Source organism: Schistocerca americana, chromosome 3 (assembly GCF_021461395.2).
Source record: "Schistocerca americana isolate TAMUIC-IGC-003095 chromosome 3, iqSchAmer2.1, whole genome shotgun sequence".
Lineage (NCBI taxonomy): Eukaryota > Metazoa > Arthropoda > Insecta > Orthoptera > Acrididae > Schistocerca > Schistocerca americana.
The window spans coordinates 839,499,378-839,522,617 of record NC_060121.1 but is presented as its reverse complement, the minus strand read 5'-3'; positions in this window follow the sequence as shown (position 1 = coordinate 839,522,617).

Below are 23,240 nucleotides of genomic sequence, written 5' to 3'. Positions count from 1 at the left end.
AAGTTCGATTCTTTAAAGAATCGGTTGCGGTTGTTTACTTGTAAATAAATAAATGACGAAGTCAAGATTTACGGGAATAAATTTTACGCTATTGAAAACAGACACTGCGATGATTTTATATGCTGTACAAAAAGTCTCTCTGGTAAAATGCGAAATAGCGAAAACGCCGGATGTGTGAAACGAATTTCGGGTGAGTGTTAGCGGTACACATGCAGTCACGGCTAACAACAATGTTCCCGGCCCAGAGAACGGTGCCAGAGCAATTTATTTGGCGCTGTAGGCGGAAGGTAGACCACGACAAACAACGTGCTAAGTGAAAGTCGGCCCTAAGAAATGCAGCACCCGGCAATATATGCAGCGGAGCTGCGTGTCGTTGTTACTGCACTCGCAAAAACCTAAGTCTTTGGAAATACGGTCGCAGTTATTGTTAAACTTTCTCTTCGGCTTCTCACCAAGACGTTAAAGTACAATGTGCTTCAAAAACATTTATTCGATTTTATGAGACAATATCCTCTATACGAATGAAAATAGAAGGTTTATGTGGCTGCCTGTCGGTGCCAATATGGTACAGCTAGCTCGTTTATCCGTTCATTACTCAGTGCACGTCGAATCGAGATGGCGACAACAACAAAAGGTGTTTTGCGTTCTCCGTTTCGACAGCTGTAATTCCGTTACAACTGTACGGCGGGACTGCGACGCTGCACCTTTCACGGCTGAAAGCATTCGAGAATGTCACCAGCAGTCTCAACGCACTGGTGGTCTATACAAGGGGAAGTGCACAGGTCGCCCCCGTGCTCATTCAAGACGTAGTGCGCAGTAAGCAGAATTTTGCACTTAGTCCTCTGGAGTCTACTGGCTGTGCCAGGCGATTGTTGGCTGTTCCTCACGTACAACCGAGTTTTAATGCAAAATATTTGGACGACCGACCCAGTTGACTTCTTCAGGCCCTACGATCTGTGTTACGTATTCCTGCTGACTGGACTCTGACCAGAGTGTGACGTGTTGTCGGTGTTTCGCCGCTGTTTATAGCCGAGTTCGATTCCCGGCCCTCGCCACACCCTTTGATATTTTGTTTTTCAGAACTACAACTATTATTCCGTGAAACGCACACTGACTCAGCATTTTCCATCTCTGGTGAACGAGATGGCCGACGAGATCATAATAAACTGAGCTCCAGAAACCGAGCATTCTTTAAATTGAAACTTCCTTTCAGATGTATTAGGATTCCTGACACATTTTTTCTACATACTCCTTAATTACGTTGTGGACGTGAAAGCATACTATTAACCAATCATACCGAAAAAACCTGAGAGATCACATCATAACTCATTAATCTGGCGCGTTTTGTGATGTTTGTATCTCAAACCACTCAGGATTCAGTTGAAACTAGCGTTTCATGATGACATAAAGAATAACGCGTAAAGGTTTGTCAATTCTATCTCGGTCTGAAGACCGAATATAACGATTTCTTTCCAGGTTCAGTGGCCAATAATGAGGCTCTATTCGGCTTAAGTGGAAAGACGAAGTGCCACAAGGTATGAATATGTGGAACACAGTGGCCACTTACCCTAGTCGATTCCTTTTATTATTAAAGCCTCATATTTTTGACGCAGTTTCCCGAGAAAAGATTTCTGTCCCGTTCTATTTTGTGCAAAATACGGTAACAAGAGTCGTGTTGGAGATTTTGTTCACAGTTGCGAGAAAATGCAAAAAAAAAAAAAAATTAATGTTTCAACTGGTCTGAGCACCCTGACGTTGCAGCTGCTTCAGTGATGCATCGGTGCCGGCCGGAGTGGCCGTGCGGTTCTAGGCGCTACAGTCTAGAGCCGAGCGACCGCTACGGTCGCAGGTTCGAATCTTTCCTCGTGCATGGATGTGTGTGATGTTCTTAGGTTAGTTAGGTTTAATTGGTTCTAAGTTCTAGGCGACTGATGACCTCAGAAGTTAAGTCCCATAGTGCTCAGAGCCATTTTTTTGGTGCATCGGCCGTACGTTGCCTACGGATCTCGCATTGCACGATTGATCTCCGAGGTCACCTGGTTTCAATGCTGGTGTTTGTGTGTGTGTCTGGTGGGGAGGGGGGAAGGGGGGACAGGAACAGAGGTGGGAGTGACATGAAAGACTCTGTCTAGGTGCTTCCCCTTGCAACAGCTTTGGGTAAACAGTTATACCGAATGCAGCGGCTGTAGATAAAATAGTGGCAACGTTAATAGAAAGCAATATTTAATGAACCATAGTCCTATCCACGAGCGATGAAGGTTCGTGCATGTCGACGAACGGACGTGAATGGCATTGCTGACGATTCCAACCGACAGTTGCGGTACGCGCATGCGCGTGCTTTCCGCTTGAAGGAAGCGTATATGCTCCGAATTACGTCTCTCGCTTGCTTATGTAGAATTTATCACTTAACTCCACCATCAGCAATGAAACTCGCAACAAATGAAATACAAATTCACTAAACAACTTGTTACCATCACGTTTAGTGTTGGTATTAGCTACAGCATTCAGAGCAGAGGGATCAGAACACGACTGAACGCTCATTGGCTGTCGGAGTACGCGTGACGTAGGTGCGCACAACCAGCCTAAATTCGACCGCCATCGTTCGTGATTCCAACTATAATAAGTATAAATTGCGTTACTTTCCTTCAAGATAGTCTCCCGCAAAATGGGTCAGTCTTTGTCAAATGTCGGGAATCCGTTGGCGACCGTTGGCAAGACGTTCTCTGTTGATGACACCAACGGAGAGCCGAACTGGGCGGAGTACAGATGCCACGTCAGGAAATCGGCGGCCTCAGAGGGGCTCCCACAACTTCGAAAACAGGTCGAAGTCACAAAGACTCGTGTCTGGTGAGTGCTTACAGTGTTACAAAATCTCCCAGTGCCACCGCTGCACTAAGAGCTTGATCTTGTTAACCCGATGGGGCAATCGTTTCACAACAAACGAGGACATTTGCGCCACGTAGATGGACGCAGATGTCGCTCCAGAAATCGGTAGTAGTAGTCGCTGATGACGGTTTGTCACTCAGGCACAGCATGCGTAAGAATAAGGCCCTGGTAGCCGTATGCCGCAATCAACGTAAACTGGACCCGACTGGGTTCCTGTCGAAATTTCTGTGGACGTGGTCGAACCTGGGTGACGCCTTTCATTCAGTCGACGCTTCAATTCAGGATAGTAGACTGGTGATCACGTCTCATCAACGCTGACAATATGCTGCGGAAATGCGTCCCTTCCGTTGCGATATCTGTGCGGGTGGATGTTAACATGTGAATATCGGTGTCATATCTGTACGTCACTGAGTCGATGTGGAATGCAACGGGACGCAATTTTCTCATGCTTCGACATTTCGTTAGTATATGGCACACCTTTTGACGACTCTAGCGATAGTTCAAGAACAGCCAATTGATGGTCTACGGAAACGAGACCATTCACGATGTCAGTTTGATCTTGAGGAATAGTCGGCCGGGGTGTACGGTGGAAATCCGATCCACACGAAACGCCTTCACTCGTCGTGGAACCGTCCTATACGGTAAAGCGTTCCCACCACAGGCTTCACGTGCTCCAAACAACTTTCCGAAGCATCTTTAGAACGGGCAACCTCTATTTTAACCCACGAACGATGGTCACCTTCTGAAAACATGATTTACAGTGGTGAAATCATCACTCTTCACGTCAACGCCACACAGCAAAACAGTCCCAACTGGATGTCACTCAAACGCACACTATACATCGACAACAGCGCCATCTCATCGCTCTCGTACCCTATTTGCGCATACCTGCGAGTATATGGACTATGTTGCCACTACTTTATTTACAGCCCTCGTAGGAACAGCAGTAAATGCAGCAATTCCAGACATGTTAGCAAAAGTACGGGACGAGTCTGACTATCGGCTGAATGTCTGTCGGGCGTTTGGGTGAGGGCACATTGAAAATTTGTGAAAGGTATATGAAAACTTTGATCCTAAACGTATTTGAACAAAGTACCTCAAGGTTGTATGGATATGCATGCAAAAAATATACTCTTATAAAATCGGATGCGTAAGTTAAATTTATTCCATTCTCTTGGTAGATGACAGCGAATGATGTGGGGTAGAAATTAATGTACAGGATTTGTATTCGAAGGGAGCATGGTTCAAATCCCCCACCTGCCATCCAGATTCAGGATTTTCATGGATTCCCTAAACCGCTTAAGGCAAATGCCAAGATGATTCTCACGAAAAGTGTACACTTGGTTTCCTAACTTATCCACGTATAACCCGAGTTTTTGCTCTGTCTCTGATAACCCTTTCGAGCCGGGAAGTTGAGCTTTAAGCTTCCGTCCTCTTTTCTTTACTTTTTTTCAGTTTCACGTTTCGCACTGTGTTTCTGTTACGCCGACCACGGAGCAACGAAGTTACAGATTCTGGGTGGAAATTCCTTTACAAAACAGACGCCATCAGTGGATACGAAGAGGAGAATCTGCAGTGAATGCAAGGTACAAATATTTGTATCGGCCATTCCTAAACAGTACAGAAGCTGGCAGTAATGCCTACGAAAATTTGTATCGTTCATCATGTTGTCAACAAGTTTTTAACTACAAGTTGTGTTGATAATAAAAGCAAAAAGCAATTTCTCAGAAAAGAAAATTGTTGAAGGGGAAAAATTGACATTCTGCAGCAAAACTGTTTTAAACGTACAGTAACTGAAATATGGAAAACAATTATGTGTTACAAATGTTTGCATTATCGCCGGTCAGGGTATCTCGCCGATAAAACGAATCACATCTGACGAAAAATTTTGTCAAGTACTTTTAGGAGGAAAAGTAGCAAAAAACGAAGACGACTGCCCCAAAAAAAGTAAGATAGTTAAATTGGGATGAGCATTAAACACCAGTGCATAATCTCTTTGACGTAAGTGAATGAGGGGCTTAACAATAATTTGACAATGCTCATATTCATAGAATCTCCATCTACAGGATAGTCAGAAACAGTTTGAAAACTTTATAGTGTGTTGCAGGATAGGGTATTCTAAGAAATAATTTTTAAAAAATCGATACGTTTAGCCATTTCCGAGTTAATTGGCATTGAAGTTAGCCAATCAGGCCGTTGAAATTCAAGCAGCGCGCCAGAGACAATGGCGTCAAACGTGTTCATTTGGTTTCCTAAAACCGAACAGGAGAGCGATACAAAAACAGGACTTGGGACAGTGGTAAGGTTCTAACCCCAGCCAAAGGCTGAGCAGTCTCGTATGTTATCATCTACGCTATGAGAACAACTGACACTAACTGCCTGTATGTGGCGAGCCACATGAATTTGCGCGCGCAACGGCGTCACTGGCTAACTTCACTGCTATTAGCTCGGAAACGGCCCAACGTTTCCTAAGAATTATTTCGCAGCACAGCCTACTCTGCAAAATCCATACAGGTTTTTCAGACTGTTTCTGACCACCCTGTATACTCCGCAAGACACTTTACGTTATGCAAATAGAGCTCTGGAAGAATTAGCCGGCCGCTGTGGCCGAGCGCTTCTAGGCGCTTCAGTCTGGAACCGCGCGACCGCTACGGTCACAGGTTCGAATCCTGCCTCGGGCACGGATGTGTGTGATGTCCTTAGGTTAGTTAGGTTTAAGTAGTTCTAAGTTCTAGGGGACTGATGACCTCAGATGTTAAGTCCCATAGTGCTCAGAGCCATTTGAACCATTTGAAGAATTAGACACTCAGTAGCCATGCGTATGACCTCTAATTTCTCTGTTTCTTCCATTGCGTTGATTTCGTGGGATGCACTTGGGGCGAAGTAATGTGTTGCCTTTTCTTCTTGAGGCGTCCAGTCAGAATTTTAACAATAAGCTTCTCTGTTTTAGCGTCTGCCACTGGAGGTTTTCCTAATGCTCTCGTGCTTACCAGACGAACCCATAACAAAACGCGTCACTCTTCTTTGGATCATATCTGTCTCGTATATTAATCTTGCCTGGTAAGAGCTCCAGGAGCAATAATTAAGATTCGGTCTAATGAGTGTTATGTAAGCGATTTCTTTCGCCAGTGAGTCAAATATCGTTACGATTTCTCCAATAAATCTCCGATTGGCATTTGCTCGGGTACAAGTGGTTATAAGTGGGAATTCCTCTTTAAATGATTACAGACGAATACTCCTAGATATTTTACGGTGCTATTGTTTCCAGTCATCTGTCGCCTTTAGCGAAATCGAACAGTAATGGATCTATCCACGTATTTATGTGCGATATGTTACATTTAATTTCGTTCACTGTCCAGTGCCAGTCTCTGCACTAAAAGTCGATTCCCTGGTAGTTTCCTGCATTTTGCTACTTTATGGCATTTCAACTTTGCTGTACATAACAACATAACCTGAGAAACAGTCCCATGGAACCTAAGACGTTACCCACTAGATCGTGACCCTGTAACACTCCCTTGGGATATTCCAGTAGTTGCTATGAATAAAAGAATTCAGTCCTTTAAGAACGACGTGTTGAATTACGTAAGCTATAAAATAGGTGCGTTACGTCTTAAGCTCATATTTTGTTCGCGAAGCGACAACGCAGAACCTTATCGAACGCTGTGAACTCAAGGAATACGACTCCGTAACTGCGCGCCCATATCTAAGCCGCTCTGGATCTCGACAGTAAACAGAGTGAGCTGATTTTTAAAAGAGTTCTGTTTACGGAATCCTTGTTGATTCCTATAGAGGAAGAACGGCGTTTTTCTCTTGACACTTAGCAGAAACATTATGTGCCAGGTTACTGTGCATTTTTCTCAGCGTGTCGTTAAGTATTACTCAAAACAACCGTCGTAATTGATAGTGTAAAGAGAGAAAGGGTAACGAAATTCGTAGATTTGTCAGGGGGCCGTACATGAGGTCATGGTACACATTTACACGTAATGCAGACTCTTTCAGATAGATTAATTTGATTTCACGAGAATGGAGATAGAAAGTTTGGGTGAATTTTAACTTAAGCATAGGACTACAAATTTTTATTTTCGAACGAACCATCACATTTTGTAGGTGTTTACCTTTCAATGTGTCCCCCCTCTCCCCACACCATAAGAAAAACAAACAAATTAACTTCTCATGCTAAAGGTGCATAGCCATGTATAATTTTTGATAAGACATCGTATTCGCCACTGCAGAAATTATTTATTTTCACTCTTTGAATATCGACCTTAGGGCCATTATTAAGTGGTACATTACAAAAAACTGGGTTTCAGCACCTGTCAAACTTTAAAAATCCTGTGCATGTACACACGTCTTCGCCGCGTCTGAGTCTTTTAACAATGTTAATATCCTTAACACAAATCCCAATAAGGCCAGTTCTTGTATACTGTTTATATGTGAATAGAGGCAGGCCACATGTAAAGAGTGGTGATTTGTGTAAAGGATACTAACATTGCTGAGAGGCTCAGAAACGACGATGACACATGTGTATGTCGAAGGATATTTAAAGTTTGACATGTACTGAAATACAGTTTTTTGCAGAATGCCACCTTATCACTGCAAAAAATAATGAACCAATTAGCAAATAAATAATTTATTAAGAGCGTTATAGTTGCCATATCAAGGAACTGATTGGTTGAAAGTATCAACCGGAAAGCATTTCTTTCAAATGCCATTAATACTGAGCCACTTTGTTTTTATTTTGTAATGTAATTACAGAAATACAGCAGTAATGTTTTAATTAGTAGAACTGTACTGAACAAAACCCATTTCTCATTTCTTTTAATTCTTTTACAACAGAATAAAAAAAATTAAATTCAAGGAAAAATCTTTTAAAATTGACTTCTATTTTTGCTTACACAACTCTATTTTCGGAATCACATGTTGCAAAGTTTACCGTAGAACTGCCTGTGCTGTTGTGGAAGAAATGGCAACATCGTCAACAAGTCTTTCTGATTTGCAACTGTGAACGCTGCCTGACTTTCAGCTGAAGTACAACGGCACACATTGGCCATTATCTTTTGAATAGACTGACATATCGTGTATTCTTTACGTAATTTCTTTGTTTTTTCTTCATTTTAAATGTAAACCACTAAATTCAAACAGAACGGCCGGTCTAGTGGCCCCTGTTCTTCTTTCCGTCAGTAGATGGCAGCACTTTTGCCACTCTGGTTTACCAATTTTCCTCCTCGTTCGCATCCGCTACTCCCTGTTCTGCGCTCATAGGCAGCACACTGTTCCAGGTACACGCGGTACTCGGAGACCACAGCACAGCGTATGTGTCGTGATATCATTTAAATATATACCCTACCCAGGCTGGTCGTCCGTCTGGTGCCACTTGCGCATTGACATAGGTTTCACAGCACCTAGCCCGACCGGCAGTTTCGAAATGTTTTTTAAAAGCTTTTAAAAACATTTTAGGAAAAAATGTTTTTTGTTTTTTCTGTGTGTTGCGGCGTCTGAAAATAATCTCCCGTCTTTTCCTCTTTCCAGGACGACACCTGAGGATGGGCGTATAACAGTCCGAAACTGGTTGTATGAAAATAAAGTAATTTGCAACTGAAGCGGTATTCTAAACCTCTGATTTTTAAGGTTGGTTTAATAAAAATGAAGTGTTACTGAAAAAATCACTTAAATGAGATACATTGACGAAAAATATTGCATACAACAAATTAAATGTGTCATTTTAAAGGTATGATTTTATTTCCTCCTATTAAATTATTCACTGTATATGAATCAGTAATAGGAACTTAAAGAACAAAGGACTGGAATTTAATGCTGAAACGCATTCCTTTCCAAGAAATGTACTGTTATTATAATTTTATTTTTGATTTCCTTGCTTTCGGCGCAGTAAATTCATTGATATTTTCATCGAAGTCAAATTTAGCAGCTATGTCGTACTCTATCGAAAATATGTATGAATTTGACAATGAACTTCACCTATTATTGACCATAAGTAGTTTTTTATCGCATTTAATTTGCTAAAACTGCGTTGAAATTGACATAAATATCCTGAAAGCTATTTCGACGTTTCGATAAGCATGTTGTAACCCATACTTCAAAAAAGAATTTCGAAATGTCTATTTGGGAATCTGTATCGTGGCTCTTCATCAGCTCTTGATACTGGGATTTGAAAGCAGAGCAATTTCGTTACGTAGTTCTGTTTTATCGATATTTCTGTTATATTTGGCACCAAAATCTGTTGCATATTTCTCAAAATAAGATACAGAGTTATTTAACACTCTTCTGACAGGGAATTAAAGTGAGATGAAATGGTGCGTGGTACGTGGGATTGTCACTTCTTAGTCTATCAAATATTTTCGATCAGTCTAGCTTACATCCACCCCAGATCTCAGTTGGTAGAAATTGGCAAAAATAGGAGGCCTTCGGTTCAACAGCATATTATTTGCTTGAAGGTCCCGTGGCCAACCTTTGAGATCCTACAATACCGTAGCGAAGTAAAAGCAAAAACTCCACTGTTGAAAATGAACTAGCTGCGTAGGCAGTAGCTGTATGAACCAAGTGTAGTGTAGACACGTGACCGAAGTGACGCATCCCCCGTGGTAGCAATTTCTTTATGTGCTACTTCGATGCGATAACGCAGTTGTTAGATCGTTTACTGCTGCTACAATGGCAGGTCATCAAGATCTAAGTGAGTTTGAACGTGGTGTCATAGTCGGCGCACGAGCGATGGGACATACCATTTCCGAGGTAGCGATGAAGTGGGGATTTTCCCATACGACCATTTCACGAATGTACCGTGACTATCAGGAGTCCAGTAAAACATCAAATCTCCGACAAAGCTGCGACTGTAAAAATATCCTGCAAGAATGGGACCAACGACGACTGCAGAGAAACGTTCAACATGACAGAAGTGCAACCCTTCCGCAAACAGCTGCAGATTTCAGTGCTGGGCTATCAACAAATGTCAGCGTGCGAACCATTCAACGAAATGTCTATTTGGGAATCTGTATCGGGGCTCTTCATCAGTTCTTGATACTGGGATTTGAAAGCAGAGCAATTTCGTTACGTAGTTCTGCTTTATCGATATTTCTGTTATATTTGGCACCAAAATCTGTTGCATATTTCTCAAAATAAGATACAGAGTTATTTAACACTCTTCTGACAGGGAATTAAAGTGAGATGACGGCACGACATAAAGCTTTACGCCTTGTCTGGACCCGTCAACACTGACATTGGACTGTTGATGACTGGAAACATGTTGCCTGGTCAGACGAGTCTCGTTTCAAATTATATCGAGCGGATGGACGTGTACGGGTACGAATTCATGCTCCCTGCATGTCAGCAGGAGACTGTTCAAGCTGGTGGAGGCTCTGTAATGCTGTGGGGCGTGTGCAGTTGGAGTGATGTGGGACCCCTGATACGCCTAGATACGACTCTGACGGGTGGCACGTACGTAAGCATCCTGTCTTTTCACCTGCATCCATGCATGTCCATTGTGCATTCCGACGGACTTGGGCAATTCCAGCAGGACAATGCGACACTCCAGACGTCCAAAATTGCTACATGGTGGCTCCAGGAACACTTTTCTGAGTTTAAACACTTCCGTGTCCACGAATCTCCCCAGACATGAACATTAAGGAACATATCTTGGATGCATTGCAACATGCTATTCAGAAAAGATCTCCATCCCATTGTACTCTTACGGATTTATGGACAGCCGTGCAGGAATAGTGGTGTCAATTGCCTCCAGCACTTCTGCAGACATTAGTCGAGTCCATGCCACGTCGTGCTGCGGTACTTCTGCGTGCTCTTGGGGACCCTACACGATATTAAGCAGGTATACCAGTTTCTTCGGATCTTTAGTGTAAATCCACCTTTCTTCCACGGAGGGTTTAGGCTTCCGTTCTTCCGAGTCACGCCTACTTTCTAAAAAGCTCTTCAGATACATATATTCCTGAAAACAATTGTCGCCTGAAATCCTCATACCATTTTTAGTCAAGTATGTAATAGTGTTTTCAGTCATCACTCAGTCTGGATTTCCATGTAGCGTCATCTTTATTAAAAGAAATAGTCCATTTCTGTAAGCAATCAAATGCTATGGTATAGAACGCCATTGTCTCTTCCTCAAATTTAGAAATTAAATTAACTATTTCTTGGTTAGAGTTCTTATTCTTTAATTTTTCCTGATTCATCTTGGTTTCCATGCCAATACAACAGACGTTCTTGTTTTCATTCAGACACCTTCGAGTCTCTATTAACGTATTTCTTATTTCAGTTATCGAGACGTAACTCTTTTCCAGACTATATTTGTTTGACTGCACAATCGTGAAGTAATTTTACTAATCGGACTACTGGAAAAAATCTGAATTTATTTTACGTGGCCTGTCTTTGGCGTAAAAAAAAATTGTTTTAATGGAATCCAAAGCTTAAGAATTCTCTCAGCTGCGGGCGTTAATGACAGCCATCTTGTTGTTGAGTGAGATAGAAGAGTCTGATGATTGACATTTACGTATAAGCAGAACTCTTTTATCCTCTCTGTTCTTATGGTGTATATTGAAAAATAATTAAATGTTTTCATGACGATTATTTCAATGTCAACGGTGGAGACTACCGCGGCGCTTGATGTAGGCTAGTATTGGAAGAATATGGGCAGGGAATTCAATTTATTCTTCATTTTTTCCTAGTTCTTTAATTTGCCGAAACACATTCCGGTGGCAGCGTCGATGAAGCCCTCCGAAGTCGGAATTGTCTCCACAAAAAGCGATTAATTTACCTAATGGAATTTGCACTTATCTCAAAGAGTCTAGACAAAACTTTGCAACTGTCTTCGATGTTTCGTTATTCAGCGAATCAAACTTCAACAGTTTCTGTTGGATTCCGTCAGTTTCAGTTAAGTCTTGAACAACTAAAGGAAACATCTTCTGAGAGTTAATGAGAGAGTTAATGATTAATTTCAACATATTACATTACATTAATACTCGCATGTATAGGTACTTCAGATTCCCTAATACCTGAGGCATGGAATACTAAACTAGTTGAAAATCAAATAATAAGATACAGAATTGTACACGTCATGGAATATTTATGCACACTGCCACTCTGCTTGTCGTCGTGGTGTGATGCTCTACAATCTTTTCTTGCTTTGTGATTCGATGCGTCGGTGCCTATGTCCTATAATGAACCCTCTGACAACTGTCTTATGCATTCGGCAAGGAGTGTGGTGCGAAAACCTTTTTAACAATTGCTATAGCTTTGGTCCTGGCTGTAGACTACTTTTGCGGCGACTCTGGAGTCGGGATACATTGCGGCAGTCAGTTTTACGGTTCAGTCAAGAGAACTGAAGGACTGATGATGGCTTCAGAACTTTATACGCTGTTGTTAGTTCTGGAGCAGCAACGAGCAATTCTTCCTGAGTGACTTCTTTAATCATGAATGTAGAAATAGGCTTTGATGTCGATGCTACCGCGAATATATTTGTATGATTTTTTGTAGAAATGTGATGGCTGACATCTGTCTTACTCCTGTGAGTTCCTGTGATGAAACAGCTACAAATCTCACACAACGAATCCTGAACGGCAAGTCCTTTCTTGACAACGACCACCCTTTTGTGTAATCATCCGAAAAGCGACACTTTCTCTTTCCATCCTTAGACATTTTCGTAAGCTATGGTAAGTTTACATGACGGTAAACGGTCGACAATAACATTTAGTCATCGAAGTACACGTGACTAAATACTTGACGCCCTATATACTCACAGCCAACACTTCAAACAGTAGTTACTTGCACTCTTTGTTCGTATTGCGCTTACATAGAATCGTCCTATCAGATCGCTATTCCAGTGGAAACTACCTGATTTTTCCGCTTGGTGCTGCTTTAATAGTTCCAACCGCGTACTATTGGAGAAGTCCGGTATTTTCTCGAACGATGGCGCTAGATATAGAAGGTGCTCGCGTCGTCGATACGGGGTACGCAACAATCAATGGCATCTGTGAGACGATCTTTTCAACGTACACCTGTTTACATAAATAAAACTAACTGAGGTTGCGCCGGCCGGTGTGGCCGAGCGGTTCTAGCCGCTTCAGTCTGGAACAGCGCGGCCGCTACGGTCGCAGGTTCGAATCCTTCCTCGGGCATGGATGTGTGTGATGTCCTTAGTTTATTTAGGTTTAAGTAGTTCTAAGTTCTAGGGGACTGATGACCTCAGATGTTAAGTCCCATAGTGCTCAGAGCCATTTGAACCATTTGAACTGACGTTGCATTTACATGTTGCACTAACAGATGGCGTTACTTCAGTACTGGACTCAAGCTCGTAACAGTATTTTGCAAAACCTGGACAGAATTGGGTCTTATGGAGAAGTCTGGAAAAGAACCTCCATAACGGCGACGTTCCCGATGTACAGGGTGTTACAAAAAGGTACGGCCAAACTTTCAGGAAACATTCCTCACACACAAATAAAGAAAAGATGTTATGTGAACATGTGTCCGGAAACGCTTATTTTCCATGTTAGAGCTCATTTTAGTTTCGTCGGTATGTACTGTACTTCCTCGATTCACCGCCAGTTGGCCCAATTGAAGGAAGGTAATGTTGACTTCGTTGCTTGTGTTGACATGCGACCCATTGTTCTACAGTACTAGCATCAAGCACATCAGTACGTAGCATCAACAGGTTAGTGTTCATCACGAACGTGGTTTTGCAGTCAGTGCAATGTTTACAAATTCGGAGTTGGCAGATGTCCATTTGATGTATGGATTAGCACGGGGCAATAGCCGTGGCGCGGTACGTTTGTATCGAGACAGATTTCCAGAACGAAGGTGTCCCGACAGGAAGACGTTCGAAGCACGGAACATTCCAGCCTATGACTCGCAACTGGGGAAGACCTAGAACGACGAGGACACCTGCAATGGACGAGGCAATTCTTGGTGCAGTTGACGATAACCCTAATGTCAGCGTCAGCGTCAGAGATGTTGCTGCTGTACAAGGTAACGTTGACCACGTCACTGTATGGAGAGTGCTATGGGAGAACCAGTTGTTTCCGTACCATGTACAGCGTGTGCAGGCACTATCAGCAGCTCCAATGTGTCAATCCTCATTTCAGTGCAAATGTTCTCTTTACGGATGAGGCTTCATTCCAACGTGATCAAATTGTAAATTTTCACAATCAACATGTGTGGGCTGACGAGAATCCGCACGCAATTGTGCAATCACGTCATCAACACAGATTTTCTGTGAACGTTTGGGCAGGCATTGTTGGTGATGTCTTGATTGGGCACCATGTTCTTCTACCTACGCTCAATGGAGCACGTTATCATGATTTCATACGGGATACTCTACCTGTGCTGCTAGAACATGTGCCTTTACAAGTACGACTCAACAACAGATTCGGTGACCGATGGATTGGTAGAGGCGGACCAATTCCATGGCCTCCACGCTCTCCTGACCTCAACCCTCCTGACTTTCATTTATGGGGGCATTTGAAAGCTCTTGTCTACGCAACCCTGGTACCAAATATAGAGACTCTTCGTGCTCGCGCCGGCCGAAGTGGCCGTGCGGTTAAAGGCGCTGCAGTCTGGAACCGCAAGACCGCTACGGTCGCAGGTTCGAATCCTGCCTCGGGCATGGATGTTTGTGATGTCCTTAGGTTAGTTAGGTTTAACTAGTTCTAAGTTCTAGGGGACTGATGACCACAGATGTTAAGTCCCATAGTGCTCAGAGCCATTTGAACCACGCTGGTACTTTCTGTTGCTGTGTGTTTCCATTCCATGATTAATGTGATTTGAAGAGAAATAATAAAATGAGCTCTAACATGGAACGTAAGCGCTTCCGGACACATGTCCACATAACATTTTCTTTCTTTGTGTGTAAGGAATGTTGCCTGAAAATTTGGCCGTACCTTTTTGTAGCACCCTGTATAGGGAGCGGGCAACCCTGTCAGTACAAAGGAGTGACAGCGAAAGCCTTCCTACTCGATGTACGTTGACGTTGAAGCCGAGAGGAGTGGGAAGGTGGACGGACACATCTGCTTAACCTGTTTTTAGATCTTGCTCGAGGGCACACATGTTATTCTATGCGAAAAACAATAAGCAATACGAGTACGCAGTATGTCAACCTCACGCATATATATGTTCAATATTATTTTAACAACATTCTCGTGTTGATATTCTGCAGCTGTATATACACCTCAAAAGAAGAATGAATAAAACTAAGTAACTGAAGAATTATTATGAAATGAAATTGATGATTATGGATTTGCAATTTTATCATGCCAATCACGTTGAAAAATTGTACATCTCCTGAAATTTTATTTCTCTTTAACAGTGCCTGCTTTGAATTCCGAAGTATGCAACGCACAACAATGATGAATCGCAACATGGAAATGTTCAAAGCAAACAGATCTCTGGTACCAGATACAGGTTAGAAACCGCGTACATTGACACAGTGAACAAAGCGTGTTAGTAATGGCAAAGCGATATTTCACAAACTTCTTACTCACTCCACTGTACAGGACTTCGCATTAGGCAGTTGCAGTGAAATGGAGTGACTGACAATCGGTTCGCGCGGAAGTTTGAAATTTGTACTTTCAGGTCGTAACTTCGAACTAGTAGAATGAAAGCACAAATTTTCGCGCGGGATCGATTGCTGGAGCTGCTATCTTGCAAGTGCGCTTTTTTTCTCCTTAAAATACAAGGTCAAATTGATGACGTTTCCTTCTTCCCGCCCTTCACATGTTCTGCAAGTCCTCGCAACAGTGCAATGAAAGAGCGAGCGAGCAAGCTGACGTGGGAGACCCCAACCGGCAACCACACCAATCGATGACTTTCAACTGGCGCCTTGGTCAACTTCTAGTTTCGATGCGTAAGTTAAAAGTTACACCAAATTTCCACATTCGTTAATGTAGAATACCAGCGTGAAAATGCTCCTATCAGAGCACAAAAAATGCAATATGTTTCTCTTTATTTAAAAGACTCTTGACTGAAAAGTGGGGTACCAGTTGCCTTATTCGACGTTCCTCTGCCCCTTTAAAAATTTTCCCAAACATTTTGGCGCTTTTGTTAAAATGGGACGTACCTCGAACTCCTTTAACTGTACCTCACTGACACCCACTATCCCATAGCTGTAACTCGCTCGTACTCATCCACTCCCAGTTGCCCTTTCTCAATCATTGAGCCCAGTTCGTTGTCATTATCTTTTTTGTCTCTCTGTCATTTTCTCCTGTGTCACAACCACAGTCCCCTTCGTTATGTCCTCCTACTACACTCTCCTCTCACTGTCATTGTCTCCCTCTTGCTCTCTCTTATTGTTAACACCTCATTCCTTCCTTCCTACTGCTGCTGTCGCTTTTCACTGTCACTCATGGTTGTCACTGTCATATAATCTGGCTCTCATTATCACTGGCTCTCACCCACTTCTACTTTCTTTTTCTCCTTGTCCCCCCCCCCCCCCCCCCGTCTCCTTTACTCTTTTCCTAGCACTTTTCTGTCAATGTCAACGGTGTCCCTCTCTTTCTCTCACACTGCCACTGACTCCTTCTTTCTTTTTATAACACAACCACTGCTTGCTGTCTTCCAGTATTTGTTACTTTTTCATCTCTTCTAATGGCTCTGAGCACTATGGGACTTAACTTCTGAGGTCATCAGTCACCTAGAACTTAGAACTACTTAAACCTAACTAACCTAAGAACATCACAAACATCCATGCCCGAGGCAGGATTCGAACCTGCGACCGTAGTGGTCACGCGGTTCCAGACTGTAGCGCCTAGAACCGCTCGGCCACCCCGGCCGGCTTTCATCTCTTCGCTACTGCCGCTGTCTCATTTCTCTCTCAGCATAAAAAAGCGCTAATACGTCAGCATGCAAATGTTTCTGGGACATTTGTAAAGGTGCTGAGAAGGTAGAAGGAGGCAGCTGGTACCCCCCTTTCCAGTCAGTCTTTAAAATAAATAGGAATATATTCGTGGTTTTTGTGCTCGAGTAGGAGCATTTCTCCCTGGTTCTCTTCTTTTCCCTGCTGGAGCAGGGCATGTAACTCATACGAAAAGACATGTATTGGTCAGTAAAATTTAAATAGTTTACTTATGAGACACTGAAATAACACAATACTAATTTTACATTTCAGACTGGATTTTATGTGCAAAGAAATTTTCTATTTGCTTTAGTACCACAACGTGGGGTTCCCAGATGAAAACGGAGACACATTACAGCGTATTTCTCCGTACTACGTCAGTTTATAAACTATGCTTTCGTCTCGGACCTGGACTTTACATAGGTATTTTTACATGTACACGTAGGGTAACTTTAAACCTCTGTATGTCTGAAATGGATAAAGATACGAAGAAAATTTTTAAGTTTGTTTAGGTCGCGGGGTCTTAGGTATACAGTCATTTGCTGTGCATTGCCATTTTGGGGTGTTTCTCGATAACGAATCAAGATTTTACAAAACTGGGAGATGGCTAGTCTAGAATAAATGCTTACAGAATATACAATTAAAATTTGAGCAATTTGCTATGGTTATTTATTATTTACATTTCGCCTCATACCGGATTTTACGTGTAGAAGTAGGGTAACTTTGAACCTTGGAAACAGATAAAGATATCAAGAAAATTTTCAAGCTTTTTCGAGATCGGGGTTTTAGGAATATATCGTAAATATATCGTAATATTTTCAGTTATTTGTCGTGTGTAACCATCTTGGAATCCTCGATTGGGTTTGGTCCAGTGGTGACGGCGAAAATATAGTAGAAAAACCATTTTTGTGGGGTTTTCCGAGGAACCGTACAATGATGCCTCCATAAGCCCCATCAACCCCACCGTATACCATATCAAATGCAAAAAGAACCAACCTATTTGCTCCATTTGCCTGAGCAGGTGGAAGTGTGAAATATTCATACTTTGTCCCTGTACCGAAGGATAGTGGCACTGAGATGATCCTCCTGTTGCTTATACAAATGGTCCGTAGCACAAGAGCCATCCTCAACACTTGACCCTACCGTTTTATCACCAACAGAACCCGAGGTATGAGCACCGGAAAATCCCGTCTTTATGCGCGGCGTTTTGGAACATACTAGGTACACAGTCATGTGATATCGGGTCAGTCTTTTTGAAACAGCCTTTATTGCGATTGCTCATTATGCAAACATCAAAAAACGTTTTGCATCATCCCGGTTCCCAGAACTCCTGAAGGTAGACGTTGATTGTGGATATTGTATCACAGACACAGTCCCTTTGACTGTACAGAGATGTCACTAAACGCCCAAATACGTAAACAGCTATGTATGAGCAGCGCCTATTAGACGGAGGGGGTCTGACAGCCGATCAGTTCCAGTCATTCCACCAGGAAGGAGGTACACGGCTCGTGTTGTCTGTAGTTGAACCATGCCTAGACGGTGAATACCGCAGTTCGATCGCGTCCGCATTGTTACTTTGTGCCAGAAAATGCCTCTGAGCACTATGGGACTTAACTTCTGAGGTCATCAGTCCCCTAGAACTTAGAGCTACTTAAACCTAACTAACCTAAGGACATCACACACATCCATGCCCGAGGCAGGATTCGATACTGCGCCCGTAGCCGTCGCGCGGTTCCAGACTGTAGCGCCTAGAACCGCTCGGCCACTCCGGCCGGCCTTTGTGCCAGGAAGGGCTCTTAACAAGGGAAGTGTCCAGGCGTCTCGGAGTGAACCAAAGCGATGTTATTCGGTCATGGAGGAGATACAGAGAGACAGGAACTGTCGATGACATGCCTCCCTCAGGCCGCGTAAGGGCTACTACTGCAGTAGATGACCGCTACCTGCGGATTATGGCTCGGAGGAACCCTGACAGCAACGCCACCAAGTTGAATAATGCTTTTTGTGCAGACAGAGGACGTCGGGTTACGACTCAAACTGTGCGTAATAGGCTGCATGATGCGCAACTTCACTTCCGACGTCCATGGCGAGGTCCACCTTTGCAACCACGACACAATGCAGCGCGGTACAGATGGGCTCAACAGCATGTCGAATGGACCGCTCAGGATTGGCATCACGTTCTCTCCAGCGATGAGTATCGCATATGTCTCCAACCAGACAATCGTCGGAGACGTGTTTGGAGGCAACCCGGTCAGGCTGAACGCCTTAGACACACAGTGTAGCGAGTGCAGCAAGGTGGAGGTTCCGTGCTGTTTTGGGATGGCTTTGTGTGGGACCGACGTACGCCTCTGGTGGTCATGGAAGGCGCTGTAACGGCTGTACGATACGTGAATGCCATCCTGCGATGGACAGTGCAACCATAATGACAGCATTTTGGGGACGCATTCGTCTTCCTGGACAACAATTCGCGCCCCTATCTTGCACATCTTGTGAATGACTTCCTTCAGGATAACGACTTCACTCGACTAGAACGCCAGCATGTTCTCCAGACATGAACCCTATCGGACACGCCTGGAATAGATTGAAAAGGGTTGTTTATGGACGACGTGACCCACCAAGCACTCTGAGGGATCTACGCCGAATCGCCGTTGAGCAGTGGGACAATCTGGATAGTATGCCACGGCGAATAGAGGCATGCATCAATGCAAGAGGACGTGCTACTGGGTATTAGAGTACTGGTGTGTTCAGCAATCTGGACCACCTCCTCCGAAGGTCTCGCTGTACGGTGGTACAACATGCAATGTGTGGTTTTCATGAGCAATAAGAAAGGCGTAAATGATGTTTCTGTTGATCTCTATTCCAATTTTCTGTACAAGTTCCGGAGCTCTCGGAACCGAGGTGATTCCATCTCAACTGTGCGTCCAATCTTGCAGTAACGAGGAAATGAATACAGCGCTGGGGCGTGTGGTTTGGAGCTGCCTCGCGGCCGTTACGGCAGCTGGGCTGCGTCTGTCCGGTGTCATTGATGCGCGCGGTGGGAGGGGAGGGGACACATGGTAAGGAGGGATGATGCAGAGGGGGCAGGCAGGCAGCTCTGATGAGGCCAATTGGCGGCGGAATCAGTGCAGAGCGCGGAGCGGCGGGAACGCCAGACGCCGCCGCCTCTGGCGATCGATGCGGCGTCTACCCACGCCAGGACCAGCTCCCGACAGCAGCCAGTGTGCTGCGCCAGGGCTCGCCTTATCACCGCGCACAGCTGGGACGTGCTTCACGCCTCAGGGGGCGTCTCTAACGACAATTCCTAGCTACGACGTTGATAGAAATAAACGCAGCCAAAACCTCTCAGACAAACAGAAGCTAAACGACGTCAAAGTTAGCATAAGGAGGGCTATGCGTGAAGCGTTCAGTGAATTCGAAAGTAAAATTCTATGTACCGACTTGACAGAAAATCCTAGGAAGTTCTGGTCTTACGTTAAATCGTTAAGTGGCTCGAAACAGCATATCCAGACACACCGGGATGATGATGGCACTGAAACAGAGGATGACACGCGTAAAGCTGAAATACCAAACACCTTTTTCCAAAACTGTTTCACAGAGGAAGACAGCACTGCAGTTCCTTCTCTAAATCCTCGCACAAACGAAAAAATGGCTGACATCGAAGTAAGTGTCCAAGGAATAGAAAAGCAACTGGAATCACTCAACAGAGGAAAGTCCACTGTACCTGACGGGATACCAATTCGATTCTACACAGAGTACGCGAAAGAACTTGCCCCCCTTCTAACAGCCGTGTACCTCAAGTCTCTAGAGGAACGGAAGGTTCCAAATGATTGGAAAAGAGCACAGGTAGTCCCAGTCTTCAAGAAGGGTCGTCGAGCAGATGCGCAAAACTGTAGACCTATATCTCTGACGTCGATCTGTTGTAGAATTTTAGAACATGTTTTTTGCTCGCGTATCACGTCGTTTCTGGAAACGCAGAATCTACTCTGTAGGAATCAACATGGATTCCAAAAACAGCGATCGTGTGAGACCCAACTCGCTTTATTTGTTCATGAGACCCAGAAAATATTAGATACAGGCTCCCAGGTAGATGCTATTTTCCTTGACTTCCGGAAGGTTCGATACAGTTCCGCACTGTCGCCTGATAAACAAAGTAAGAGCCTACGGAATATCAGACCAGCTGTGTGGCTGGATTGAAGAGTTTGTAGCAAACAGAACACAGCATGTTGTTCTCAATGGAGAGACGTCTACAGACGTTAAAGTAACCTCTGGCGTGCCACAGGGGAGTGTTATGGGACCATTGCTTTTCACAATATATACAAATGACCTAGTAGATAGTGTCGGAAGTTCCATGCGGCTTTTCACGGATGATGCTGTAGTATACAGAGAAGTTGCAGTATTAGAAAATTGCAGCGAAATGCAGGAAGATCTGCAGCGGATAGGCACTTGGTGCAGGGAGTGGCAACTGACCCTTAACATAGACAAATGTAATGTATTGAGAATACATAGAAAGAAGGATGCTTTATTGTATGATTATATGATAGCGGAACAAACACTGGTAGCAGTCACTTCTGTAAAATATCTGGGAGTATGCGTACACAACGATTTGAAGTGGAATGATCATATAAAATTAATTGCTGGTAAGGCGGGTGCCAGGTTGAGATTCATTGGGAGAGTCCTTAGAAAATGTAGTCCATCAACGAAGGAGGTGGCCTACAAAACACTCGTTCGGCCTATACTTGAGTATTGCTCATCAGTGTGGGATCCGTACCAGGTCGGGTTGACAGAGGAGATAGAGAAGATCCAAGGAAGAGCGGCGCGTTTTCGTCACAGGGTTATTTGGTAAGCGTGATAGCGTTACGGAGATGTTTAGCAAACTCAAGTGGCAGACTCTGCAAGAGAGGCGCTCTGCATCGCGGTGTAGCTTGCTGTCCAGGTTTCGAGAGCGTGCGTTTCTCGATGAGGTATCGAATATATTGCTTTCCCCAACTTATACCTCCCGAGGAAATCACGAATGTAAAATTAGAGAGATTCGAGCGCGCACGGAGGCTTTCTGGCAGTCGTTCTTCCCGCGAACCCTACGCGACTGGAACAGCAAAGGGAGGTAATGACAGTGGCACGTAAAGTGCCCTCCGCCACACACCGTTGGGTGGCTTGCGGAGTATAAATGTACATGTGGATGTAGATCTAGGTGACACACAGAAGACGGACGGTTTTTAATGAAATAATACTCAGCCAACTTTAAAATTAGTGCATATTTATTTACACAAAATCAAAACTCATTGTTTGCCATTTTAGTTATCAAAGTTATTTGTGAAAAATAATGTCGTCAAGGTGATGTCCATCCTTTCGAATGCAGGACTCAAGTCTCTTCTCAAAATCCTCCATCACACGGACTAAAATCTCTGCAGGGATGGCAGCAATTTCTTGAATGATTGCATTCTTCAACTCGTCCTAATTTCGTGGTTTGTGGTTATAGACACAGTTCTTAAGGTTGGAACCTCCCCTTATAAAAATTTATGAATGATTGTGCTGATAAACCCCTTACGTTATTTGATTTTCAAACAGATGAGCAAAACTGAATGTAGTCAGACATTTCTCTCTCTACTTATTCTGATCATCACTAAACTGACACATAATATTTTTAGCGCAACGCAATCTGACTTTCAATAATCCCTACAAAAGAATGGCCCTGACTAACATTAACCTATACCTTTCATGAATCACTTACCTCAAAAAAATCTTCGTTACTCGAACTATTGCAATACAGCGAGCGCCAATACTGCCAGCTAAATAAAAGATTCTAACTACTGAAGGCACTAACTGCTGATAGGCATAGTTAGCAAATGAAAGATTTTGATGGAGAACAAGCAATGTATTTACCTTATTAGTGTTCAAAAGTCATTATATATATATAATCAGTCCATGACATCCAGTTTTACAAATTTACTCTTTCTGATGGACACACGTCCAGATTGTACGCTCTCAAAATTCTGCCATCTCTCTCCCCACATCCACCGCTGCTGCCGGCTCACCTACAACTGTGCAACGCTACACGCTGTTCACATCCAACTGCCCAACACTACAATAGCGAATATTACAACAATGCCAACCAGCCACAGACTGCACACAGCACAGTCAGTGATTTTCATACAGAACGCTACATGGCGTTACCAACATAAAAACCTAAACAGCCTCCTTACAAGGTACCCCCACAGAAAAAAGTCACATACTGACAAGTCGGGAGACCTGGGAGGCCAAGGAACATTGCCAAAAGTGAGATAATCCGGCCAGGAAACATGCGTCTAAGAACTGTCATTGAAGTGTTTGCGGTGTGCGATGTTGCCCCGTCCTGCTGGAATCAAACGCGTTTTAAAGGGATTCGTCGTGTTCTTAGTTCTGGTTTCAAGAATGTTTCAAGCATACGAATGTAACGAACCGAATTAACAGTAGCTGTGGCTCCGTTCTCTTCTAAAAAATAAGGTCCAATAATGCCAACAGAGCCAAGAGCACACCAGAC